This window comes from Sinohyriopsis cumingii, unplaced genomic scaffold, assembly GCF_028554795.1.
Source record: "Sinohyriopsis cumingii isolate HCF-2022 unplaced genomic scaffold, ASM2855479v2 utg002581l, whole genome shotgun sequence".
NCBI lineage: Eukaryota > Metazoa > Mollusca > Bivalvia > Unionida > Unionidae > Sinohyriopsis > Sinohyriopsis cumingii.
Genome location: NW_028316246.1, coordinates 88811 through 97691, shown reverse-complemented (window position 1 = coordinate 97691; position 8881 = coordinate 88811).

The window sequence follows — 8881 nt, the reverse complement described above, 5'->3', positions numbered from 1 at the left end:
AATTTATTTTTTGTTAGAACGTTTTCCATCTCATGTTTAGCAGCTTTATCACTGGGTGTTAGCTCTACTGTTATGTCCACGCAATCTCCCACCTAGTTTAAAAGCCTGCCTATTATTAAGTTTTCCATTGAATAGTTGTTTAAGTACTTATTCAGGTTTTCTATTAAAACAAAATTCTTATCTCTATTAGATGGGAGTAATATATTTGTAAAATAATATTTTTCAACTATTATATGAATCATTCTCCCCGTAAACACTTCCCCTTCTTCATTCTTCTCCCAAACTATACCTATCCTATTTCTAATTATCAATGCAAATCCCCCTTATATCATCTTTAACATAACTATTGGTTATCCCAATTGAGTTTAATTTCTTTCCTATCGTGTATTTCTCCTGTTAATGTATTTTGTCTCTCCTGTATGAAGATTATGCCATAATTATCTTCTTGTATACTTATGTCTGCTTTCTCCTTATCAAACCCGGCTATTTTTACTAAGGCTACACGGAAGTTTAATTATTCCATTCTCCTCTCATTCTTGGTTAACGCATCTCTTGAAAGGAATCATCTACACTTTATATAGTTGTTATTAGTTTCTGACTTATGGTGTTTTAATTTATTTTAGACTAAGTATTATTTAGGTTAAGTCATATGCTTAAATTTAAGTTTGGATGCTCTGGGCTCTTTCTGGTCATGGTCACCAGATGTTTCACTTGAAAGGTTATTTATGTGTTGTGGGTCTGAGTTATTTCATTGTCTTTTTCTTCGTCCTGTTCCAAACTTGTGTCATTCTCATTTTCAAGGTCAGTGCCCATGTCTGTGTCTGGATCCGTGTCCGTTTGTTTGTTGTCCGTTTGGGGTTCTTCCCCCGTTTTCTTCTCTTTACCTACTGCAGGTACTTATCAGGCGTCCATACTATCTGGGAAATCTGGTTCTCGCCTGATGGAGAATTCATCCCCAAATAAGGGCTCGATCATGAAACTGTATTTTATGTTTTCTTTGTCCTTGGTTTGGCAATAGGTGTCGACGTTAAAGGCGATGGGTCATTTCCCTGCAGGGAAATTGCTTGTTACATATGTTGCACTCAATGTTAGTGTTTTTCCCCTTAGTATTGCTTTTCTCTAGATTTGTGGCACCTGTACCGTGCTCTTGCACCTCTTTTGGGATTGCATTTTCTCGCTTTTGAGCATTTTGGAGACCTTGAGGTATGCCTCGTTTTATTTATCCTAAGATCTTGCTAATTTCTTTTTGCATCCCTACAATCTCTCCCTCTTCTAGGTTTATGATTTTATTTGCAGCTTTGGCTGCGTAAGTTATGCCTGTCGCGCTGCAGCTAACAGTTGATCTTTGCAATCTTTAGCGGCGTGACCCAACTGTTTACAGGGGGGGGGGGAAGGGTCTTTACATTTCACAGCGCTGTACCTGGTTTTTAGGAGGAAACCGATGACGTAAAAGTACGTTGGCATTTTTTCGGCCTCCTTCTTCAAGACTGTGACATTCCGGACCCAGGATTTAACATTTTGAAAGCCCATACCGTTGCCATATTGCTTTTGTTATGGATTTTAATTTCTTTTATATCTTGTATGTGATCTCATTAGTGTCAATTCCAGAGGGAGCCCTGATACAAAGATGTCCACTAACTTGGCTTCTACCTCTCTTACATATGGGGGTGCTACTGTTACCATGGCTTTGATGCATTTAACTTCCAACTCCTGGAAATCCAGAAGTGGATTCACATAATTCTTTGAGTATATGGTGTATTGGTCCCCCCTCCCATTTTACAGCCCGTCAATTGCATTTACATATATCCTCTTCACTTTCAATGCATCCAAATTTCTGATTTTCTCGGGCATGTAGTGGTATCACCAAAATGAATAATTTGGCACCCCGAGGGGTGATAGGCTACAAGCATTTGGTGATCCCAAATCCCTTCTATCTGGGTTTTGAAGTAAGAAGCAAGCTTAGTTACACTTGGATGAATTGTGTTAGTCCCAATCTGATCCATTGCCTTGGTGTGTGTAGTTCTCAAATTCAAAAGGTATTTGAAAAACTTAGTAGTATCCATGTTGATATTTCTGATCTCCCTCGAGGACCTAAAACTATACTAAATTCAAACAAAATGCAAAATTAAAAATTAAAAACTTGGCTAAGTAATCCTGAAAGGTTCTACACAGTTGCAATCCTTCACATACCAGTCTACATGAAATGAAAAATTCAAAGAAAAACGAAAAAATAAGCAAAATATGTATGTTTAAGTTAGTACAAGTCGACAGGTGTGGAGATGTACTACACTCACCCACTATCTGTGTAGATAATGTATGCAAATGTACACATAATTACCACGACTCTTCACTAGATCGGTATGCAATTTCGCGCTGTTTGCTTTGCAAGTGCCATAACAAATGAAGACTTTACTTATGTTTACACCAACCATGTTGAAACATATTTCTGTATTTTTAAAACTGCATAAGCAATTTAAGCCAAACTTTATTTTTTAAAACTTGTATCACTTTATTTCTTAAAAAGTTGTACATTTGGTGGTGGTGCGGGGCTTTGATATTCTTTCAAACCAGATTTATTTCATTTTACGTAGAGATGGTTTTGTTTTGCAACTAATATAACATGTGTAACAAGCTCTTGTTGTTTATAAATGATATTTAGATTGTCTTTTAAAGCTAGTTGCGTCCCAGAAGTTTAATTTTATAAGATCACACCTGACCTCCATTAAATGGCCGAATCCCCGAACTCAATGCAACATGTACAAAAATCTCTGAACCTAGTTTTACATGCAAATGGCTTTTATTTTCTTACTTTTATTTGAATATGAGCTTAGTGAGCCATCTCAGGCCCACTTGGTCCTCTTATACTTGAATTTGTTAAAAGTATGTTTCATTAGTCATTATGAAAATCACTTAATTTTTTAAAGGAGACAATCCTTGATTAACAGCCATCATTCAAGATTTGTGACCAGTTCGAAATATTTTCTTTTCATATTTTCATATCAACAAGAGGGCAGTATATGGGATTTACTTTGTCCATCTGTGTCCATCTTTCTGTCGTCTTTGTCCATGCTATAACTTCTATACTGCTTCACCTGTTGTCATTGAACTTGTTGCACTATGGGTGGACTTTGGATGAGCACGGGTTGTGCACCAAAGACTTTCCAGGGTTTATTGAGAACCAAACAAATAATGGTTAAAATTGTGTCTTAACTGTAATCACAATACCTCCTCTCCTATTGCCATCAAACTGGACTAAAGGATGGATGTGTGTTGATTACCAGAGTGATGTTGTTGTGATCTAGTTTCCAAGACATATTATAATTGCTTTAAAAATTAATTCATCTTTTCTGTCTGGACTGTAACTCCTATCTGATATACATATTTACATAACACTTGCACTGTTTGTGCATATTGGAATGAATATATACACAAAAACGGAATGTCTGTACCCTTTAGCTAGATTGAAACCGTAATAGGTAGGTATTAAGTGAAAACACTGAACACAACGTGTGTCAATGAATGTTTATGATAATAAAGTATGATAGTCTCTATACATCCTCAGCAACAAAATTAATACAACAACCAAATGGAAACAAAAAACACGAACACTCTAACAAGACTTAAAACCAGACACCATGTTTATCGCATTACACGTAGGGTTAGTGTTCCTGCAGAGATATAATTACACAGGATAATTATGCATAAACAAGATACTGACACTAAAGCTGGAGCTAGACACTCCCTTAAATTATAACAAATTCACCTGCTGATATGATATGTTATATGATACTGGTGTTATCATATATAAAGATTGTAGGGTTGTTCCACCCGCCTTCTGAACCCAACGGTTCCTTGGAATTCCATTAACTTCAGTATGAAATGCCGATATCTTTCGAATATCAAGGTACACCACATTCGTGCATATTCCTATGGTAATGACTTCCCAATGTCACGACTGATTCTCCTTGTCCTTGCCTTACCACCCAACATTCACTGCTGTTGCCATTTCTGATGCATTGTTGCCATTATGTCAACTATGAGGCCCTTTTGCCACTTATATTTCCCTTTTTCCGACACTGATGCCCTGTTGTCAGCCCTCGGATGCTTATATTTCAAACAAAATTGGGTCACTATAGCTTATTGTTCAGGACCTGTTTTAAACTTGCAGGAAAAGTGTGTCAATCCTTCCCATTTGACCTGCATTTTTAAGACTGAATGTCCATGGCAAACAGCATGACATGTATCAAAGTGAGACTAATCCACCTCTTGCTTCACACAACCTCACTTCAGAGCTGACCCAAATGTATCATGCATCATGAGGCCTAAGTTGGTCTGATTCACTTACTTGTGTGTGGCTATCATGCATATTGAACTGGTTTATATTAAAAGGCATACATCCTGTCCAGACTTCATGGGTCCAGCATCTCTCAAAATGTCAACTGATGTGAAATGATGTATAATATGTTATACGATAATATGTTTCCTATTGTTAGATTAACTTAGGATTACTACTTCAATTCCTGATGAAGTTTTTGCCAAGGACAAGGCACGCTTACTGATCCGACGTTTTGCATTTCAAGGCTGTAAGAAGAATTATCCTCCTGTTCCCTTACTGAAAAATGTGTTAAATGTAACTCATCGATATCAAGTTTTATACACCCACTTTTGAAAGTGCTTCATATGGACATAAATGTTCACGTTACTTATAATTTTGTTTTCCCTTTTTTCTGTCCCATTCAAGATGTCAACCAATTGTAAAACTGCGATAGTGTTCAATGTAAACAGGAGGTGAAGTTTAGACACATGTAGTGATTTCATTGTTTAGAAACAGAGCATGGTTTCAAGTAATATGGTTACATGACACCTCAATCTAAAGTGTTATATGCAAATAGCAGATAGACTAAGAGATGCTTTGACGTTCATTTCTATGGAATTAAAAATCTTTCTACTTATGTCGCCAATATGATGAAATATTGATGAATTACCAAGCTGGACTGAATCAGATCTTAATTTTGTCAAAGATAATAGCTAGAAAAGTATGTATGTATGCAAATATACATTGGAGTCTGAATCACCGAAATGAAGTTGGAAATTGCTAACATTGAATCAAAATTACCAAAAGAATGTTATTAAACGCTTAAACAGTCTGAATCACCTGAACCAACTTTAGCATTATATAAGTGGAATTAGAACTATCAAAACATAATAAAGATAGACTTTTAGAAATGAATATTTAGTGTTTGAATCATTGAAGGCCAAACATGGATTCGGAAATCACCAAAACAGGTATTGAATTCAGCAGATCTGAATTTAAATCATTAATAAAATATCTGGATCACCAGAACAGGCTACAGAAAAACCTAACTGCATTTTGTATGTTACAGCACATGAGCCTTAACTTATCAAAACAGATTATAACAAAGTGAGGGACCAATTAGTCAATACTGGACGCTCATTGCGAAATGATGGTCCACTAAAGTCTAGCTCTTGCCAACGAGGAGGACACCCCAGGTGAAGTGCCACACGTGATTAAGATTTACAAGCATCATTCTAAATATTAACAAATTACAAAATGAAATATGGTCAAAATGATAAAAGAAGCAGTGTACATTACCCTAAGATTGATGACTGTCCAAACTACAGTTTACAGAATGTGTTATGATGCAGAAACACACACACACACACACACACACACACACACATTTACAACTTACGTGCAGTCAAATAAATATGGCATCCTCAGATACTAGTTTGTACACATTTCTATTTAAAGGCCATCTACCTAATAACTATACATTATTATCAAATATACAAAATGCTCTATCATCATGGTTAATAAATACAAAATTACAGTGTTCAGACATAAATGGTATGATGGGAAAAAGAACATGTATACATTTAGTCTTACACACATACATATAAACTGCAAATATATCATTTTGTAGTTGGATATATCCCTTCATACGCAATTAAATAAATATAACATCCTCTTGTTTCAGTTTATGTACACACTTCTATTTCAAGTTCATATACCTAATGAATACACACTTCTATCAATTAAACCCAGCATGCAATCATCATGGTTAATAAATACAGAAGGAAACGTGTTAATAACATTTATACAAGTACCACTACAGATCTATCATGCTGTAGTTTGATCTTTCCTTTTATACGCAAATCAAATAAATATAGCAACCTCTGGTTTTAGTTAATAATAATAATAATAATAATAATAATAATAATGAGGACTTTGTATAGCACCTAAACTTGATAAGCTGTGAGTGCTTTACAACATTAGATAACACATGGAAACATATATAATGATACGGTTACGAAAAGAAATACCCTGAAATTACAAAACAAAAACATGCTGAAAATCATTATGGTAAGGAAACATTGTTTTTAAGTCTGTTTAGATGAGTTTTAAAGGAGACCAGAAACCAATCAAAATAGAGATAATAATAAAAGCACTATAGTAGAAAACCTGATTCTGAAGTATCATCTGCGACCGTAATGCCAATTTTTAAATATTGGCATATCTTATAGGAGCTGAATTTCCGTGACCTCGTATGCAAAGGTTCCGCGCCTATTCGGTTACTTTCGGGGTGTGACGTCATATTAGCGACTCCAGCATCCCAACTGATAATTGCCAGAGTAAAAGACAATGCCGTTTTGCGTTGCTTACGGGTGGAATAGCATATTAAGAAAAGCCTATGGATAATAATTTTTTTCCTTTCCAAAGATAAAAGCATAAGGAAAGTATGGATACATTATTACAAGCGAGTCGATTTCAAAGCAACACTATACAGCACTCTGTGATCATTACATTTCTAAAGGAATGTTACGATAACAATCTTGACAACAACGACAGCTCCAGGATACGCAAATGCTAAGCCTAGACTAAATGTTGTCGCTATTCCAGACATAATGTTGGATATTTCAAATCCTGGGAAAAGTGATAAACGTGTTAGATACGAAAATAGGCAGTAATGTTAAACAAAAATTAAAAATTAAATTTTTTTCTCTCACTCTATTCCTGTTAAACGTAGTATGTATAAACGGTAATCTGTAATGATTGGAACTGACATAAAACTATCCCTTGGGATGTTTAGCTAGCAGCGACTAAAATGAAAGAGATCAGTTATAAAATCAAAGTTTCAATTTAACTGGCTGACAATAGAAATTGGGGGGAGGCTACTGCTGACCCCACCCCTTGCCCCAATGTGCGAACGCCCATGGGACGCGCCATTTCTCCCTGTGATACGCCTTATTATTCCCCAGGACAAGACCCTTGTACCTTATTCTGGTCAGCTGTGGCTAAACTGTATAAGAGCTAAAAGTTAGACTTGAGTACACAAGCATAATTCCAGTGTGACTGATTAACAGTTAATCCTTATCAATATATTTATCTTGTTAAAAGGACTGCCCTTCGGACATACTTCAAAGATACCATTTTCTACAATATGTATATGTAAACATCAGCATTGATTGGCAAATAGACAATGCCCTATTTTATTACAACTTACGATGCCTATGACTTCATTTTAACACTCAAAATCGGTTTTTCCCACGTTTAAATCCCACCTTATTTCCTTAGGTTTAAGTCTTAAGGCGTGTAACACTGTTTACGGAATAAAATATTTATTCTGAATTAGTTCTTTGAGGACACATATACTGCATGGCTTATTTTCTTTTATTTTTTTCTTTTAATTTAATCATGGTTTTAAACCTTACATAAACGGTAGAGGAATGTCAGGCATTAACTGGCTGAGTTTGTTTGGTGGAAATGGAGATTGATTTTGTTTGCAGGAAAAAAGTAGGCAACGGTGATTATTCTTGGGATTTAAGCTAACTGGTGACAATTTTTTTATAATGTTTTTATTACTACAATTCTGTTGTAGCGTTTTAAAAAATTTGAAATTTACGTGAATAATGTTTAATGTTAACATGATATTGACTGAAAAACCTCGTCTGATATTTATTATTTCATTACTACAGTATTCACAAGTGATAAAATAGAATACGGCATGTGTGGATTTAATACGTTTTATCTATTTACGTATGTTTTTTTCTTCTTCTGAGAAATGAAAATTGGCAGACATAATGTAATAATTAGTAGGGAGTTCTCTGCGAAAACTCGGGAGATAGTACGAGATCGGGAAGTAGGTGTGGAAATACCGCCAAAATCGGGAGGTTTTTCTCCCGGCTTGAAAGTTGACATTTATACAATTGTCCGGGCATGTGGAATTTCAGTCAGGGCTAGTGTGTTTATTTAAGACTCCAGCCCTGGGCCTGGGCCTAAAATATTTCCTTCAGCACTGACCAATACAGAACATAAACTATTTATACTAGACATGTATATACTATCAGATTTGTCAATACGCTATCTGTAGCCCGCATGTAAAATACACTGTGATTGAATCATAAGAAGGAAGCTTCTTAATGTTTAAATTAATAACTTATGATTTCTGCTTTGCAGATTATTATTTTTTTGGGGTGGTGTTGGGGGTACGTGTGTGAAAAACTAATGCTTACGTTTCGACCGATGAAAACCGTTCTCAATGCCTTTTACACCTCCAAGGTAATGGATATTGTTTCCCACACAAGTCTGTCCCCGTTCAAGTCTCTTCGCCCAGAATTTAGTATTATCTCTCAGCGTTTCAGTGTTGGATGTATATTTTCAAGATATCAAACCTTCGGTGGTGGTTGTGGTGGTGGTGGTGGTAGTGTGTGTGTGTGTTGGGGTAGGTAATGAATGCGTCATTTACATATAATACGATTAAACCTCATCCTTCTTAAATGAATTTATTGCATTGTGGTAAATTTTTTATTTTTCGATTGGGCACCATCACTTAATCCTTATCACACTTTGCACAGCACA